Source organism: Chiloscyllium plagiosum, chromosome 16 (genome assembly GCF_004010195.1).
Source record: "Chiloscyllium plagiosum isolate BGI_BamShark_2017 chromosome 16, ASM401019v2, whole genome shotgun sequence".
NCBI classification, from domain to species: domain Eukaryota; kingdom Metazoa; phylum Chordata; class Chondrichthyes; order Orectolobiformes; family Hemiscylliidae; genus Chiloscyllium; species Chiloscyllium plagiosum.
This window is the reverse complement of record NC_057725.1, coordinates 48,529,525-48,549,660: the sequence shown is the minus strand read 5'-3', so window position 1 is coordinate 48,549,660 and position 20,136 is coordinate 48,529,525. Positions and strand designations below refer to the sequence as shown.

Sequence of the window (20,136 nt, the reverse complement as noted above, 5' to 3'; positions counted from 1 at the left end):
TGGTTTTCCCAATGAGAAAATCTGTGTAACGCCTTTCAGACTAATGTTGGTTCCTTGCCTGACTGACCTCAGTACCAACACATGAAGATTGTAACAAGAAATGTATACAGGGAGAAAGAAATTTTCAAACTTTCTAACAGAATATCAATGTTTCAAAAGGGGACCATAAGCTGTGAAAATGCCACCAAGTACTCTGCATGTTAAAGCTTTGGCAGCTTTTTGATGCCTTAAGGATTGTAAATAGTGGACTAGGATTATATTCAAAGAGTGACTTTCACAACCTCAATGTGGTAATGCTCTTTACAACCAACAAAGTTCTTTTGCAGTGTAGTTCGTGTTCCCACTTGGGTTAAGATGGTGTCAAACATAGAAGAGAGGAGCAGGAGGAGACCATTTGGGCTTTCGAACCTGCTCCGTCATTCATCACGATCATGGCAGAATGTCCACCTCTGCTGTATCTGCTCCCAGGAGGACCAGTTCCACCACAGAACACACCAGATGGCCCCCTTCTTTAAAGACAGCAATTTACCCTCCCACATGGTTGAAGCTCCCTCCAATGCATCTCATCCACATCCTGCACCTCCGCCCTCAAACCCCACCCCTCCAACCCTAACAAGGACAAACCCCCCTGGTGCTCACCTTCCACCCTACCAACCTTCGCATAAACCACATCATCCGCCGACATTTCTGCCACCTCCAAATGGACCTCACCACCAGGGATATATTTCCCTCCCCACCCCTTTCCACTTTCCGCAAAGACCGTTCCCTCCGTGACTACCTGGTCAGGTCCACGTCCCCCCAACAACCCACCCTCCCTTCCTGGCACCTTCCCCTGCCACCGCAGTAATTCTGAAGCCTGCGCCCATACCTCCCCCCTCACCTCCATTCAAGGTGCCTTCCACATCTGTCAAAGTTTCACCTGCATATCCACTAATGTCATTTATTGTATCTGTCACTCCCGATGTGGTCTCCTCTACCCTGGGGAGACTGGACGCCTTCTTGCGGAGCACAATAGGGAACATCTTTGGGACACCCGCACCAATCAACCCTACCGCCCTGTGGCCCAAACTTTCAACTCCCCCACGCCCCCCGCCTCCCACTCTGCCGAGAACATGCAGGTCCTGGGCTGCCTCATCACCCGACGCCATTCCCTCATCACCCGACGCCTGGAGGAAGAATGCCTCATCTTCCGCCTCAGAACACATCAACTCCAGGGCATCAATGTGGACTTCACCAGTTTCCTCAATTCCCCTTCCCCCACTTCACCCCAGCTCCAAACTTCCAGGTCAGCACCATCCTCACGACTGGTCCTACCTGACAATCTTCCTTCCCAACTATCCGCTCCACCCTCCTCTCTGACCTATCACCTTCATCCCCCACCTCGACTTCTCTTTGCTACCTTCTCCCCAGCCCCCTCCCCCTCCCCCCTCCTATTTACCTTTCCACCCTGGAGGCTCCCTGCTTTCAGTCCTGATCAAGGGCTTTTGTCCGAAATGTCGTTTTTCCTGCTCTTTGGATGCTGCCTGACTGGTTGTGCTTTTCAAGTACCACTCTAATCTCAACTCAATGGCCTCATACTGCATTCTTCCCATAACCTTTGACCCTATTTGCTCCTTGCTATATCTAGTGGCCTGTTGAATACATTCAATGTTTTGGCATCAACTACTTCTTGTGGTAATGAATTCCACAGGCTCACCACTGTTTGGGTGAAGAAATGCCTCCTCATCTCTGTCCTTAATGGTTCACCCTGAATCTTCAGACTGTGACCCCTGGTTCTGGACACACCTACCATTGGGAACATCCTCCCTGCATCTACACTGCTACAGAAATGCAGGCAAGCAGGAAAGATCCTAAAAGGATTATGGATCACGAACCCACTCAAGTCAACTTACAACACAGACTATGCAGAGAAATTTTGCCACCGCACCTCTCGCAAACTCCTCAATTATCTTGTGCACCAACTCTACAGCAGGCGCCACATCCTTGAAATTCAGATGGAGTCCACACACTCATCCTGCGCTCAGGATAAGTGACATTGCCAAACAGACAAGGCGACAAAACTACACCACTTACATGTACACCAAGAACAAAAAACTGGAGAAATTTGGCATTCTCACCAGTAATAGCAAAGCCCACTCTGGCACCACAGTGGATAACATTATCACTGCAGGGAAGTCTATTATCAACTTATCGGACCACACCCTTCGACTGGAAGAGTTTGAAGTCCTGAGCAGGGGTCTCAACTTCTGGCCCATCACCAAAATGGACCCGTTGGTTCTTGCAGCAGACACTGAGGAGTTCATCAAACGAATGAGACTCTGGGAGTTCTTTCAAGCTGCCAGCAGCGATCCCAATGAGCCCCACTGATGAACTGGATCAGTCATCACAGGGATCTGTAGAGGAGTGACCAAAGAAGGTGCCCAAGGCTGCTGCCCTGTGTTTGACATGTATGCTCAAACCGTCAGGAAATATATAAATGCCAGATTCATCGGCCATATCCTCAAGGCAGAGCAAAACATCACCTCTTCACAACGCAATGCCATCTAGGTTCTCAAAATTAATCACAACATTGTCATCAAATCAGCAGATAAAAGAGGAGTCATTGGGATTCAGAATAGAACAGATTACTGCAAGGAAGTGTACCAACAACTGAACAACCAGGAACGTTACAGGCAACTACCAGCTGATCCGACTAAAGAACACACCCGTCAATTAAACACATTGATCAGGATTTTGGATCCAGTCCTTCAGAGTTTCCTACGCGCCCTCATCCCATGTACTTCTCATATAGGCAAGTTCTACTGCCTTCCAAAGGTACACAAAGCCAACACACCAGGGCGTCCCATTGTATCAGGCAATGGGACCATATGTGAGAATCTCTCCGGCTATGTTGAAGGCATCTTGAAACCTATTGTACAGGGGATCCCCAGCTTCTGTCACGACACTACGGATTTCTTAGAGAAATTCAGTACCCACGGACCAGTCGAACCTGGAACATTCCTCGTCACAATGGATGTTTCAGCACTCTACACCAGCATCCCCCACAATGATGGCATCACGGCAACAGCCTCAGTACTCAACACCAACAACTGCCAATCTCCAAACACCATCCTACAACTCATCCGATTTATCCTCTATCACACCGTCTTCCCCTTTGATAACCAGTTCTTCATCCTGCCACCTGGAGCAGCCATGGGGACCAAGTTTGCACCTCAATATGCCAACATCTTCATGCACAGGTTCGAACAAGACATCTTCTCTACGCAGGATCTCCAGCCAACATTATACACCAAATACATTGACGACATTTTCTTCCTCTGGACCCATGGCGAGGAGTCACTGATAAAACTACACAGTGATATCAACAAGTTTCATCCCCCACCATCAAACTCATCATGGACTACTCTTGACTATCTGTCTCATTCTTGGACACATGCATTTTCATCAAGGATGGACACCTTCGCACCACACTCTACCGCAAACCCACTAACAACCTCACAATGCTACACTTCTCCAGCTTCCACCCAAAACATATTAAAACAGCCATCCCCTATGGACAATCCCTACACGTACACTGGATCTGCTCAGATGAGGAGGAATGTGACGGGCACCTGGAAGTACTCAGGAATGCCCTCATAAGAATGGGATACGATGCTCAACTCATCGACCACCAGTTCTGACTCGCCACAGCGAGGAACCGTAATGACCTCCTCAGGAGACAGACACGTGCTGCAACCGACAGGGTACCCTTCATTTTCCAGTACTTCCCAGGAAAGCTGAAAAACTACGCCATGTTCTTCGTGATCTGCAACACATTATCAATGCGGATGAGGACCTCGCCAAGACCTTGTCCACACCTCCACTGCTTGCCTTTAAATAACCGCTAGCCCTCAAACAGATCATTGTTTGTAGCAAGCTGCCCGGCTTTCAGGACAACTCCATACAACCCTGTCATGGTAGGCGCTGCAAGACATGTCAGAGTGTGGACATGGATACCACCATTACCCATGGGGACACCTCTCACCATATACATGGCATGTACTCATGTGACTCAGCCAACGTTGTCTATCTTATACGTTGCAAACAAGGATGCCCTGAGGCATGGTACATTGGGGAAACCGAGCAAAGGCTACGACAACGGATGAATGGGCACCACACAACAATCAACAGACAGGAGTGTTCCCTCCCAGTTGGGGAACACTTCAGCGGTCCAGGACATTCGACCTCAGACCTTCAGGTGACCATCCTCTAAGGTGGACTTCGGGACAGGCAGCAGTGAAAAGTGGTCGAGCAGAGACTGATAGCTAAGTTCCATACCCATAGGGAGGGCCTCAACCGGGACCTTGGGTCATGTCACACTACGGATTAGAATTAATCTAAACATCATGGCACAGGCAGAGAACACGGGGCTAGTACCTTCAACATATTGTCTAGCTAACACCAGTTGTTACAGTTAACCTGAGAATGCAACTTTAAAAAAAGTTTTGTGATTTACACATAAAAGATGCCAGAGGATGTGGTGGAGGCTGGTACAATTGCAACATTTAAGAGGCATTTGGATGGGTTTATGAATAGGAAGGGTTTGGAGGGATATGGGCCGGGTGCCGGCAGGTGGGACTAGATTGGGTTGGGATATCTGGTCGGCATGGATGGGTTGGACTGAAGAGTCTGTTTCCATGTTGTACATCTCTATGACTCTAAGAAGTGAAACTATCATGGTATTCTAACTGACTCAACAGACAATCAAGTTATTTTTCAATGTATAATTTCAGTTACTTCACACTGTAAATTTTTGCTATAAATTCTGTGCCTTACAATTGTGTCCTCCACAACCACCTGATGAAGAAGCGGTGCTCTGAAAGCTAGTACTTCCAATTAAACCTGTTGGACTATAACCTGGTGTTGTGTGATTTTTAACTTTATTCCTGTTGGAATTTTATAAGTCTCTATTAGAACCCCCCTCTCACTTGTTTGAACTCCAGCGAAAACAATCCTAACCTTGTCTCTCCTCATATGACAGTACCGCCATCCCTGGAATCAGTCAAACTGTTTTCCATGTTTCAAGTCAACTGTATGAAATGGAAGAATTTCTTTAAGCTATAACAACATTGAAAACCAAGCCAGTAATGTAGATATGTCAAACTCAGAAAAGAGTTGCCGTATTGTTGCTGATTACATTAGAGAGCATCCCACTGCTTGTCCAGATTTCTATTGAGTCAGTAGAAAGAATCCCATTCCTCCGAGGTTCCATTATTAAGCGGTATTTAGCATGAGCAGTGCCTTCGTGAGCAGATTGTTTTGTCAAACCACCTTGCATGAAGAATAGGATCAAGCAATGTCAGGGGATTCATTGATCTGGTTATGGCGTTTGACTTTGATATCTGAAACATTGCAGTGGCAGACTGGTCTAGCTACATTCTTCCTTCATGTTAAACCATATTACCCATTATACTGTGTAAAAAGAAACTTTCAACCTTGTACGAGTAGTTGAAGGAGGTGTTGCTTGCAAGAAGTCTGGAGACTATATGCTAATATATATTTAAGACATTCCGTCCTTACCAGGTTTAGGATGTAGAGAAGCTGATGGAGCTACTATTTCGTGAGGTATGTTGTGTGTCCATGGTGTACTCAGAAGAATGGTAACAATACATATGTATATTTTGTGATAAAGTGTGCCATTAATGAAAAGTTCCAGGTACCTGCTATTTAGTTAGGGACAAATTGAAGGCTATTAATTGTCTAATGTCTATTCTCTTGGGAGAAGAGTCGAGTGGTGGTGAAGTGAGTAAGACAGACAGGGTTTTGTGGTTCATGTAGTCTCAAGAAAATATCTTGGCAATGGAGGTAAATCAAACTTACGTAAAAGGTTTGTAACTCGGGTGCTGGTTCCATATGTTGTGAGTATGTTCGCTGAGCTTGAATTTGGTTTGCTGGCGAATTGTCTCCTTTCTCGGTGACATTATCAGTGTTGTGGAGCCTCCTGTGAAGTGCTACTGTACAATCAGTTAGGATTTATTTGGATTCCTTCCTGCTGCTTCTGGTTAACGGTTCCGGTTGTTCTTTGCAGTGGTCAGTGTATTGGCTCTTAGGTTAATGTGTTTATGTAGGAAACCAGGCAGACAGTGATTGATCTGCATTCAGGAACATCAACTAGCCCCTAAATGCCATGACTAGCTGTCCCAACTAGCTATACACCTAGAAGACAAGGACAACAAAATTGACTGGGACAACATAACAATAATAGGACAAGCCAAACAGAGGGCAGCAATAGAATTTCTAGAAATGTGGCACTCATCCGCGGAATCCATTAATAAACACATTGAGCTAGATCCAATATACCGACCACTGTAATGAACAACCGGAAGCATTGGGAATGAAACCAAACAAATTCCAACCGACACAGTATAGCAGTGAGGGTGCACAGCACTGAGAATGTCACCTAGAAAGGGGACAAAACACTTGCAAACCAAATTCACAGCTTGGCAAACATAGCCACAGTAATTGCAACTTATATGACTATTTAATAGTCTAATGTTGAAGTGATAAAACGTTGCAGTACAGTGTTCATGCTTAATACAGTTACTAATAGAACTTAGTGGCGGAATGGAATTCTTTCTCCTTCGCTCCAGAACTCTTGGGGAAGCATTTCTCCAGACTTTTCTATGAGTAGACTGTGGAATTTTAGTTGTGTTTAATATCCAAGACCCCTGGGCCTTGGATATGTCAACCTGTCCTTAAGCTGACTGAAGGTGAATAAATAGAACACCTTCCTGTAGCAAATGTGTGAGCATTTCATTTTGCGGCACAAGTAAGTTCTACAGAATTGTTTGGTTGCCTGGTTTATAGACTTTTAGTGAGGAGTACAGGTAAATATCACCCAGTTGAGTCCTACAAAAAAGATCATAATGAAAGAGAGGAAGGCAACTTGGTGCATGGAAAAACTGAAATAACTGCAGATGCAGGAAAATAAAAACAAAATCAGCAGTTGCTGGAAAAGCTCTGCAGGTCTGGCAGCATCAGTGGAGAGAAAAGAGTTAATGTATCAAGACCAGTGACCCTTCTCCAGAATGTGAGCCTCCTGTAAATGGATCAGAAATGTGCTTTGAGGATTCTTAGAAGCTGACATATGTTGGATGCCACCATGCACATAGGGTGAGTGTGGTTTGTGCCCAAGGAACGTGCCCTAGGATGTTGGTACCCAGTGTTCAACATTGAGGTACTTCTATGTAAGGCATCCTTGGCATTTAGTTTGATTTGTGTGTTTTATGAGATGGGAAGCTGAACATTAATGAGGGCAAGTTGGGTTGTTTTAAAAATAAGTGTGTAAACAGCAACGATACCCCTTAATTGCTGACTTACCTTCCCAGTTTGCAGATATGTAATAGATATAATGAGATGCTGCTGATGTCACTATAAGCCTTGATAAATTTCTACAAATCTCACAATAGTCTACATCACTCAGGCTTATATAAAATTCCATCCAGTGAATAAGAGTCTGTGTTCATACAGGTTTTAGTTAAAGTGTGGAAGGAAAATATGAATTAAGGCAGCAATAGTGTTTGGTGTTTATTCACAATGGACAGAGTAAGACAGGTGACCAGGACAACAGCTAGCAATGTTGGATGGTTACAGCTATCGCATGATGGCTGAAAATTTGGAAAAATAGTTTGTTTGCCATTAGAAATTACATGTGCTATTTGAGTAAAAAAAAACTTAGTCAGGTCTTTAGATGTGGAGCTAACTTGTGTTCAATCAAATATTTAATATGAATATTGAAAATTTGATATTTTCATTTGCATATTTATTAGAGTCAGAATGAATTAAGTTACTTTTTGAGTGAGCTGAAATAAGCCACCCAACAAGCATGTAGGCCGTAGAATCTCTTGTGTGTTACATAAATGTAGCATCACCCTGCTGCTGTTGTAATTTTTGTCCTGCTGCACCCATGGTGATGACAAAACATCTGTGCTCTTTCTAAAGCTAAGTATAAGGCTCAGCACTCATTTTCATCAGTTCATTATTGTAATGTTTCCAATCGTATAAAAGGTTTTCTGCTTAGAAACTCCGACCATTTACGATTTGAAATTACTGCATAATATCTTTTTCATATGGCAGTAACGTGGTAAAGAACAAAGTGACTAGCTGCTTGGAAGTTGTTTATCATTTAAGACATAAGATATTAATAAATGAATCCAGGAACAGACCATGTAGTTCATCGTTCCTGTTCCGCTGTTCACTAAGACCATAACCAAATTGATTGAAGTCTTAGCTTCACTTTCCTGCCTGTCCCTCCATTGTTGATCAAAATCTGACTAACTCAGCCTTCAACATGTTCAATGACCCAACCTTTACTGCATGTTAGGGAAGATGATTCTGAACACTGATGAATTTAGGTCACCTCTCATTTTGTGAGCCTCTAACTAACAAAGGCTAATCTACTCAACTGTTTCTCAAACTTTAGTCCCAGGAATCCTTCTAGGCAATCTCTCACTGACACCAGTGCAGCTATGTCACACCTTAAGTGAAGTGACAAAAACTGAATTTATTCTAAGTTCTTCTTTCCCTACACTGCACTTTTCACTTACCTGGATTTCTTGCTTTGTGAATATCCTGAAACATGCTGGGTTTGCTCCATTTGCACTGACAGCTATCCTAAATACTCTATATGGTAAATTGTGATCCAGAGGTAGGGACACTGTTATTGTGCCACAAGAGCCCTTTTCTTTGTGTGAATATGAACATTGAGTTGGCAGGTTACTTGACTTTGAAAAATAGCACAGCTGCATGCAATGCTGTCTGTACTCTGTAATGTAGAAGCTAATTATAATAAACAAACGACTTTACAGGTGTGTTAACTTTGCATTCAAGGAAGATCAGACACTGATATTTTCTGGAATTGTGTGTGGTAGTGCCTTTGAACTCTAAGCCATTGGGGAGCCTTGAAAATAATCTTGAGACATTGCAGTTCTCATTATTCTACATAGAACATAGAACATAGAACAATACAGCGCAGTACAGGCCCTTTGGCCCTCGATGTTGCGCCGATCCAAGCCCACCTAACCTATACTAACCCACTATCCTCCATATACCTATCCAATGCCCGCTTAAATGCCCATAAAGAGGGAGAGTCCACCACTGCTACTGGCAGGGCATTCCATGAACTTACAACTCGCTGAGTGAAAAACCTACCCCTTTCTTCCATACCAGGCAACATCCTGGTAAACCTCCTCTGCACCCGTTCCAGTGCCTCCACATCCTTCCTATAGTATGGCGACCAAAACTGCACACAATATTCCAGATGCGGCCGTACCAGAGTCTTATACAACTGCATCATGACCTCAGGACTCCGGAACTCAATTCCTCTACCAATAAAAGCCAGTACGCCATATGCCTTCCTCACCGCACTATTTACCTGGGTGGCAACTTTCAGAGATCTGTGTACATGGACACCAAGATCCCTCTGCTCATCCACACTACCAAGTATCCGACCATTAGCCCCGTACCCCATCTTTTTGTTATTCTTCCCAAAGTGAATCACCTCGCACTTAGCTACATTGTATTCCATCTGCCACCTTTCTGCCCAGCTCTGCAGCTTCTCTATATCCTGCTGTAACCTGCCACATCCTTCCTCACTGTCAACAACTCCTCTGACTTTCGTATCATCCGCAAACTTGCTTACCCAACCTTCTAACCCCTCTTCCAGGTCATTTATAAAAATGACAAACAGCAATGGTCCCAAAACAGATCCTTGCGGGACACCGCTAGTGACGGCACTCCATGAAGAAACTTTGCCATCAACTACTACCCTCTGTCTTCTTCCATCCAGCCAATTCCTAATCCCAACCTCCAACTCACCCTCAATGCCATATCTCCGTATTTTCTGCAGTAGCCTACCATGGGGAACCTTATCAAACGCCTTACTAAAATCCATATATACCACATCTTCCGCTTTCCCCTCATCAACCTCCTTCGTCACGTTTTCAAAGAATTCAATAAGGTTTGTGAGGCACGTCTTGCCCTTCACAAAACCATGCTGACTATCTTTGATCACATTATTCCTATCCAGATGTGCATAAATCCTATCCCTTACAATTCTCTCTAAGACTTTGCCCACAACAGAAGTGAGACTCACCGGCCTATAGTTACTAGGGTTATCCCTACTCCCCTTTTTGAACAAGGGAACCACATTTGCTATCCTCCAGTCTTCTGGCACTACTCCTGTAGTCAACGAGGACATAAAAATCAAGGCCAATGGCTCTGCATTCTCCTCCCTTGCTTCCCAGAGAATCCTAGGATAAATGCCATCAGGCCCAGGGTACTTATCTATTTTCACCTTTTCCAGGATTTCCAACACCTCTTCTCTACATACCTCAAAGCCATCCATTCTACTTATTTGTGACTCAGTATTCACATCGACGACAATGCCCTGTTCCTGAGTAAATACTGAAGAAAAGTATTCATTCAGTGTCTCCCCAATCTCTTCCGCCTCCACACGCAACTTCCCACTACTATCATTGACTGGACCTATTCCTACCCTAGTCATTCTTTTATTCCTAACATACCTATATTCTGTTACTCTTTAGTAATTTATAGTGTTTTTAAATGTTAACTATTAATAGACTACTTTGACCAGGATTCCGTGCTGGCACCATGATGTGAGAAAGGACACTCCAAGGTTTCTGAACTGCTTCAACATTTTAAAAGAAGATAGATTGGAATATAAATCTATTGAATTGGGTCACAGCTTCAATACTATTCGACAGAGATACACAGAGACAATAGAACTGTACATAAGTCAGCAAATATTTAAGAGTGCAAATATTTTTGATAGGACAGACCATCAGCCAACTTGCCAAATATTAGCAGGTCAGCAATTTGGAAGCAAAATCAGTATGAACCGCTCCCCTCAGCCCTATGTGGCATGGTTCCACTGTTCCTGTCTTTCTGGAGTCTACACTGTATTTGGAATCACTGCTGTTTGCAGCTTGAGTGACATTAAGGAGAGTTCATTAGTGTCTGAACTTGGGTAGGATTGGGACAATGGTCAGGAAAGAAGGTGAATGTGGGTAAAAGCAGGACTCAACACTTTGGAATGAGGAGGAGTGTTTTGGAGAATGGGACAGAAGTGTGCCAGGATGAATTTGTGCAATGGCAAAATTGTCAGCATGAACTTTGAGGTGGAAGAGGTGGGGTAAGAATATCTGTCTGGAGTTCATTTTAGGTAGATGAAAGAGGAGTGCCAGTACAACTGGGAAGACTGGGAAAGAAAACAGTTGAATGTGGTAAGTCGATTGTGAACTAGGTCTGAAGTAGTTCTGAGTGTTTGATTCTATTGTTCTGTTAAAAATCAATTCTGTCAGTTTGACATCATAAGATTATCAATCAACACTTCACAATTAACATTTTTAATAAGAATCCATCTTTTTCTAGTGTAAAAGCTTGTACCATTTGAGTGACTGTCTGTTTGCACATTCTCCTCTTGTGTCTCCGGGTTTCCTCTGGATGCTCTGTTTCCTCCTACAATCCAAAGATGTGCAGCTTAGGTGGATTGGCCACGCTGAATTGCCCATAGTGTCCAGAGATACACAGGCTAGGTGGATTAGCCATGGGAAGTGTAGGGATAGGTAAGAAGGGTGTGTTTGAACTGGTGTGGATGGGCAGAATGGCCTGCTTCCACACAATAGGGATTCTATGATTGTATTTTCTGTGACTTTGGGTACAAGGGAGAATTGATTTTTGATTTTATGAAATTTTCTTGGTGTTGCAATGGAAGTATTTATTGCTTTTCTTTTAGAGAAGTGTTGACTGTCTGCGTAATTCAAAATCATTCACAGAAGATATGTACCACACCATTGCCTGGCATATCTCCGTATTAGCCATTTCATGAAAAAATACACATTAAAATGAATTCCATAGCTTAGGAAGGAATTCCATAGCTTAGGCTACAAGTAGTATGAGGCTTTTTTCCCCAGGATGGAGGTGTCAATTAGTAGGGGACATAGGTTCAAGGTGTGGAGGTAGAAGGGGGTTTTAAATGAGATGTACGAGGTAAGGCTTTGTGTGCCTGGAATGTGCTGCCAGAGGTGGTAGTGGAAGCAGACATAATAGCAGAATTCAAGAAACACCTGGATGAATACATGAACAGAAAGGGAATAGAGGGATATGAACCCTATAAGTGAAGACAGTTTTAGTATGAAAGGACAAGATGTGTCAGCTCAGGCTGTATTGTTCTTGTTACAATCAGCTGAAGATCTTGCCACCAGGTGGACTGATTAAAGCCAGAATGTGCAAGAAGTCAGATTTCGAGGAACACAGATCTCAGAATATATTAGTGCTGGAGAAAGGTGTAGAGGTACGCGACTGAAACAAGGATTGAAATTTTAAAATCAAAGCATTGCTGGACTGTTAGCACAGAATTGACTGGATGAGGTAGGACATAATCAGCAGATTTTTGGATGAACTTGAGTATATGGAGGGTGGAAGATGATAGGCTGGCAGGAAAAATGAAAGATTCATGAGGTTACAATGATATGGAGGAATTTTTGAGCAGCTGTATTAGAATTGGGGCAGGGTTGGCGATTGGACTGTTACAGAGATGGAAGTGTGTGATTTTGATTGATTGGACATGTTGTCAGAAGTTTATTTTGGGGAATAAATAGTTTGCTGAGGTTGTGCATAGTATTATTCATCCTCAGTGCTCAAGAAGAGGATTAGTTGTTCGGGAATTAAGTTTTTGTTGGAAACAAAAACTGCCGTTGATCTTTTCAGTATTAGGAGGAGGTGTATTCTGCTCAAATTACTATCTCTTGGACAATTTGCTTTTTCTTCCATTGGATGTAAGCATTGCTGATGAGGTGAGCATTTGTGTCCATCTGTTCTTGTCTTCGAATGCCACTGAATAGTTTTCTACGCCATTTCAGAGAAGCACTTGAGTCTTCCACATTTCATATCCTAGACTAGGTAAAGATTGCAGATTTCCTTTGCTAAATGATATTAGTGAACCAAATTGGTTTTTCCAACAATTGGTGAATTATACATGGTTATCAGTACTGAGATTAATTTTTACTTTTCATTAATTGAATTTAAATTAAAGCAGATGCTGTGTTGGGATTTGAGCCAATGCCCTTTGAGTATCAGTCTCAGTCTGTGGATTACTAGCCTAGTGATGGTCTCACTTTACTAATGCAGTGACAAATGAGAAAATGGTTAAGTGTGGTAAGGTAGAGCTGATTATTGTCACTGTATATATGGTACCTTGTCCTAGAAGGTGATGGTAATGAGGGGCAGAATGTAGATGAGAAATAGGAAGGGGATAACAGTAATTCTTCTGCACCTCTAGATGTAATTATATGGGATTGAGAGAAAAGCCAATGGAAGTGATTTTCTGTGTGATGACTGGACATCTAACACTGGAACCAGATGAGTATAATCTGAAGCAGCTGGACAATGGAGAAAGGCACACAGGAGGATGGTGTGACTAATTGTATCAAAAGCTGAAGATAGTTTGAGAAGGATGAAGTGGCACAGTTGTGCCATATTTATTGTCACATAACTTGTCATTTATGACTTTAGTAGGAGCCTATTTCTGTGCTATAAAATGTTGGATATTTCGTTGGAGGTGTTCACAGTGGAGCTGAGAGAACGATAGGTGCAGCAAAATGTTTAATGACTTTGGAGTTGTAGTATTTTATAAGAACACAAGCAGGAAAAGGCTATGTAGACTGTCAAGCCTCCTCAGCCAAGGAACCAACCTATCAGTGCTAACCCTGTCAAGCCCATTCAGAATCTTGAATCTTATTCATCTAAACTTTGCAGAGCGTCTCATTGTTGGACAACCATCTCATCCCATGAAGCTGTACTACCTACAAAGTAATTATATTCTTCCTTCAATATAGAGTCCCCAAAACTCTACACAATGCTTCAGGTGTGATCTCAGCAAAGTCTCATAACAAATGAAAGAAGATTTCTTTATGCTTGTACTACAGTTTGCATTCCTAATTTGCAGTTGCATGATGGATAAGGGCTCTTAACACTTTTTCTAAATAATAACGTTTGCAACTTGCACATCTTTTTAAAAAAAAAGTCAATTTTTCTGGTCTTACTGTTTAGGTGCACAATTTCTTACTCCCCTGCATTATCCACCATCTGCCACATTATTTCCCTATCACTTAACCTGACTTTCTGCAACCTGTTTTGTGTCTTCCTCACAGCTTACAATTTGACATACAGAGGAACCTCTATTATCCAAAAGACAGTCCTCATTCCCATTCCCATTCCCATCCCTTGCCCTGTCCCCCTTACTACTGTCCCCCAACCCCATCTATCCTGCATTGCCTCCCTTCCCTGGCTCCAACCCCAACTCAGTGAGGAGTAGAGGAGGTTAACTCTGTTTCTCTCAGCACAAATGCTGCCAGACGTGCTGAGTTCTCCAGCCTCTGTAGTACTTTGTCTTTTAAAAATGAAATTCTAGAATAGTCCAGTACACATGTAGGAAATAAACATAGAATCCATGTTGTGAAACTTGAAAGGGTTCAGAAAAGATTTATAAGGATGTTGCCAGGGTGCTGTGCCCAGACTGACAACCTTCTTTATCCCCACAACTAAATACAACAGAGACATGGTAAACAAAATAATTTTTCTCCCTAATTCCATCTCCATACTAATGTGGCATGAATGGTCTTTCTTCAGAGAGAAATGCAAATTCATTGTCATTAAGCTTAAAATCATCTGTGATCTGAAAAGCACATGGATACTTTAAAACGTCTGTTTGTCCGTTAGCCTCCAATCGTCACTGATCTTGGATAGTACGAACCCTGGCAAGCAGACCATCTCAAGATAGTTAAAGTCTTAATTGTTTAACTTTTAACACCTTCATGACAGGGGAGGTGATGGCCTACTGATATTATTGTTGGATTGTTAATCCAGAAACCCAGATAATGTTCTGGGAACCCAGGTTTGAATCCCACTACGATAGATGCTGGAATTTGAATTCATTAAAAATCTGAAATTAAGAATCTAATCATGACCATGAATTAATTGTTGATTGTCAGAAAAATCTATCTGAGTTCACTAATGTCCTTTAAGGATGGAAACTGCCATCCTTATCAGTCTGGCCTACATGTGGCTCCAGACCCACAGCAGCGTGGTTGACTCTTAACTGCCCCGAACGATTCGAGATGGGCAAGTAATGCCAGCCCAGACAGTGATGCCTGCATCCTGTGAATGAATAAAAAAGAATATGGCTTCATTAATAGAACATGGGTCTCTGATTTATATGCAGTTCCTCAGGCTTGTCTGCCAGCACCAGAGAAAAATGTTTTCAGCAGAGCTCAGTGATCCTGTAGCCAATGGGATCAAACAAAAGCTCTGCAATTCTGCCACACCTATCACATATAGCTATTAGCAATTAAACAACGGTAATGATGCTGAAGCCCCATGAATATCATATATACTCTCATTAATTGAGTCCAACACATGAGTATAAACGCTAAGGCAGAAGAATTTGCAATCATCTTCAAAAGGTAGCTGAGGACACTGGATACAAAGGCTGTGGGTCTCAACACATCTCACCAAAGATCGTGAAGACTTGCATTTCAAAAGATTAACAACATCCACGGCAAAACACCGTTCTTGAATTGTGGTCCATGGCTGTAAATATTTACTGCTGTCACCAGTGAACTACATCCGATACGCTTAACCAAAAAAACCTGCAACTTGCCAAGGCTTCTTTGACAGCACTTCCCAAACCACAACCATTAGCATTAGAAGAGTAAGGTGCACCATAATTTGCAAAATCCCCTCCCATTTTGCATGTCATCCTGTCACGGAAAATCATGGGAGTCCCTTCCTAACAATTTAAGGGAGAATCTCCTTCACATGGATTGCAATAGTTACAGAATGTGGCTTACCAAATCTTCTCTGAGGCAAGTCGGGACAGGCAAGTAATCTTGGTATTGTCAGTAACACTATCATCCTGTGGCTGAATGTTAAAATATTTTCTGTTTTTTTTAAAAATGCTGTTAATTTATTTGTTTTAAAGTGAACACAATTATAAATCATCTCACTGTCATTGATATTTAAATCTGAGTTCTCACTTGTGATTTCTATTCCTTCACACTGACTCTATTTTGTAGTTTAATAAGTAAAGATTTGGGTCCTGATAGGAATCCAATGTCAAATAACTTTAATTCTTATATAGCTTACCCATGGATGATGCAACAATGATTTGGTTCATGCAGCACAAATCAATACCTTTAAGAGATGGAAAGAGAAATTATTGGAATAAAGAATAAATTATTGCAGCCTCACTGAACTGACAAACTAAAATACATTAAACCATCAATTGTGTATAAGCTTTGTTAGATTATTTTAAAAATGTTTTGAAATGAACTGTTTAGTCTCTGTGCATAAAGAAAGATAATGACTGGTCTCAAGCAATATGTGCTTGGAATGTTTGGCAGTTGCCCAATTACCTTAGCATCATACAGATGAGTAAACGTTTAAGAACCACACCTTGAAGTGGAATGTGATGAGGCAAAAAGTGGGAATACAGAAAAAAAACCCCACAAATTGCTTCTTATCTCAGTGTCCAGGAAATTAAGAAATTGCTGTATCACACAGACTATGAAGAAACTAAAGTCCCAAGCAACCCATCTGTACCTTGGATGCTATTTCACTCAAGGAAGTGTTTATAATCTGTTTTTGTGGTGCGTTCTCCAGAGCATTCAATTGTAGCTCTCAACGGTGAGCACAACAGCATATATTTATGAAATGCCTTTGAGTTTGTCCTCTGAGGGGATCAGGTGTATGAACCAAACACCCCAAACAACTCCAATGGAAAAATTTGATGGATAAAATTTCACTTTTTAAAACTCTCTGTAATAACTACCCATACTTGACATAAACTACACTGACCTGTTTAATTTATTATAATATATATTAAATAACTGGTACAACTGAGACAATTCTCTCAAATTCTCTCAACAACGTCATATATCTCAGTTCCAGAGTCTTTCAAATAATTGAAGAATGCGAGTCAGAGATGGATTTTTAATCAATAAAAGAATCAAGATTTATGGGGAAAAGTCAGGAAAGTAGGATGAATGAGTAATTATCAGACTGGCCATGATCTTGTTGAACGACAGAGTAGACACGATAGGCTGAATGGTATATTTCTGCTCCTGGTCTGATGATCTTGTAGCTTCTCCACTTCCAGCATTTAGACTGATTTTGCCAACGGTAGACACAACATGCTGCGTTCCTTGGGCGCGGTCTTTGAAACTATACAAGTCTGCAGAATGACCTCAACTATCCCTTGATGCCGTAGATCCACTAATATCTTCAACTAACAGGAAAAGCTGCAGCAACTGCTCCCACCTGCTGGATCCAGCCTCCATCATTGTCAATCTGCCGACTCAGATCATTGTCTAAGCTTGGATTGCTCAGTTTTTTTTCTAGTTCCACCCAGTTCATTTCTCCGGGAGTTTGGATTGCAGTCTCTGTTTTGCTAGCAGTCCGAAGGTTCAGTTTGAGTTACCCGTTCACTTAAGGTGAGTATCTCAAAGAATATAAACTTTGAAACCAGCGATTTTGTTGCAACAATGAATATCTGAAGAGGTTTCAAGGAACATTTCCAGATAATCTAAAGACATATGAAGCAGTTAAGCTAAAGCTTGGTTAGTCTTTTAAGATGTCTTACCAGTAGAAAAAAAAGGCAGAGAAGTACAGGGAAGGAACATCAGAGCTTAGAATGTAGTCTGTTAAAGGTAAGGCCAACCGTGTTGAAGCAGGAAAGATCAGGGGTGCTTAAGGGATGGGGATTAGATGAACACCAATATATTAGAGGGTGATAATGCTAGAGGTGTTTAAAGGGTTAGGCAGCGCTGATGCTTAAGGGAACGTTTGAAAGCAAGGAGAAGTTTAAAACCAGTATTGCTTGACCAGAGCTAATGTAGGAGGAGAAATTGAGGACTGGAGATGCTGAAGATCAGAGCTGAAAATGTGTTGTTGGAAAAGCGCAGCAGGTCAGGCAGCATCCAAGGAACAGGAGAATCGACGTTTAGGGCACAAGCCCTTCTTCAGGAATGAGGAAAGTGTGTACAGCAGGCTAAGATAAAAGGTAGGGAGGAGGGACATTGGAAATGCGATAGGTGGAGGGAGGTCAAGGTGAGGGTGATAGGCCGGAGTGGGGTGGGGGCGGAGAGGTCAGGAAGAAGATTGCAGGTTAGGAAGGCGGTGCTGAGTTCCTTGGTTGCTGGCTGACCTGCGCTTTTCCAGCAACACATTTTCAGCTCAGAGCTAATGTAGATCATGAACACATTTATTCATTTGTGGCTGCAGTTCCTTTAATTTGTTCATTTGTTCGTGTGCCTTTCTGTTGCTTTAAATGATTTAGTACTGTACCTGTTCTGTAAACTTAACTGCTTTTTAAAAAATGACTTTTTGATTCTGTGTATTTTTCTATTAAATTTTCAAGTATGGATAAATTTTAAGACCAAGATATTTTTGTTTGAATAATGGATTTGTAATTCTCTGTTCCAAGGATTTGATTTTCCATTACTGCAGACTGAAACCAGTATACTGTGCCATTGCTGATGTCAGACCTTTTATTCAGTATGTGATTAATTGACAGCTTCATTGAGAAATTTTCTGACCACTGTATATCACAGCAACAAAATTTAAATTTGTCTGATTCAAATACGCATTGAAAAAACATGAAATTGAATAGCCCCAGGAAATAAATTCTATGCTTCTGCTATGCTCTCTCTCTCTCTCTCTCTCTCTCTCTCTCTCAGAATGACGTCAGAAATCATGAATACAAACAGCTCTTCTGAGTTATGGGCCTTTCCCATCAGTGGAAGAATCTTAGTAATGCAGCATTACTACTGCAATTTCCTGTTCCGTGAAGGGAGAAGGATGTTGATCGTGAATTGAGTGGTGCAGATGTGGGATTGCTGCCTGTATGTAGTTTTATAGCTACGGCAATAATGCTGTCAATTTATGTGGAACCTTAGTATATTCTTGCTTATTTTGTCTGAAGCACAACATAGAAAATTGCTAATCTGATGTACATCTGAAGACTCCACATGAATACAAGCAATATTATTGGTGTTTTTACAGTGCAAGATACTATGATTCGTTTTAAACCAAGAAACCATTGTACAACACCTTACTTAATTTGTAAGTAGGTTAATAATTTCTGGAAATTTTAAATGAAATTGTTTTGTATTACATTTGTAATAATTTGTCTGAGGTTGAACCATAGTATGTTCACTTCTCAATGTCGCTAATTTGAGTATGTATCTATATTTGATTATAATGCTTGAAATTAAATGACAATTCTTGATATGGTATAACAATCAGAACAGCTGCAAGAATATTTCTTGAAGTATTTATTTGTATCAATTTGAGATATATGTGAATGAGCAGAAATACAAAATATGCATTGACATAGTTCTTAGGTTTGATGTTGGGCGTAGCTGAGCAGTTCAGTGGAATGGTTTTTTAAAATAGTTATTATTCTTGTCCTAGTGTAGAGGATTTGAGAATAATTTTTTTGGCAATGTTGATATTACTCCCATGAACAGCTGCATGAAGTTATGCAACCTGTGCTTATAATTTAACCCATGAATCCCTTTTGAGGTACAGTATTGTAAGTGACTTTTTTTTGGACTCTTAATCAGTGGACTGAACTAATGATCCAAAGACATGCATTCAACACTTACAATGTCAGCTGTCGCATTTAAATTTGGTTAATTAAATAAAATCTGGAATAAAATGTTAGCATTAGTAATGGAAATAATGACATTGTAAGATTTCTGTATCACTGATTTCTGCTCTCAGCTGAAGCGGTAATTGGCTTGCTAAAGTTATAATCACATACACATTTATGATTTCTGTTTGTTGGGCTTGTACTGAGTTGTGTTTTTGCTTTATGTATTGGACATGCTAATAGGCCAAGGACCAGGATGAAATCACATCATAGCCAACTACTACTATCTACCTCCAAACGGACCCCACCACCAAGGATATATTTCCCTCCCCTCCCCTATCAGCATTCCGTAAAGACCACTCCCTCCGTGACTCCCTCGTCAGATCCACACTCCCCACCAACCCTACCTCCACTCCCGGCACCTT

At 41.7% G+C, this 20,136-nt stretch overlaps 1 protein-coding gene across 2 annotated transcripts in view; it reads left to right on the top strand.

Annotated features, from left to right (window-relative positions):
- Positions 1-20,136, top strand: part of dagla (diacylglycerol lipase, alpha) — a 388,180-nt gene that overhangs the window by 108,029 nt on the left and 260,015 nt on the right. Inside the window, exons 5-6 of one of the 2 annotated variants that reach the window (XM_043706006.1) lie at positions 18,795-18,959; positions 19,120-19,179. The exons of the other annotated variant lie outside the window; for it this stretch is intronic. The gene's annotated coding sequence lies outside the window, so the exon portion shown is untranslated. The remainder of the gene's footprint in view (positions 1-18,794; positions 18,960-19,119; positions 19,180-20,136) is intronic. 2 annotated transcript variants of the gene reach the window in all.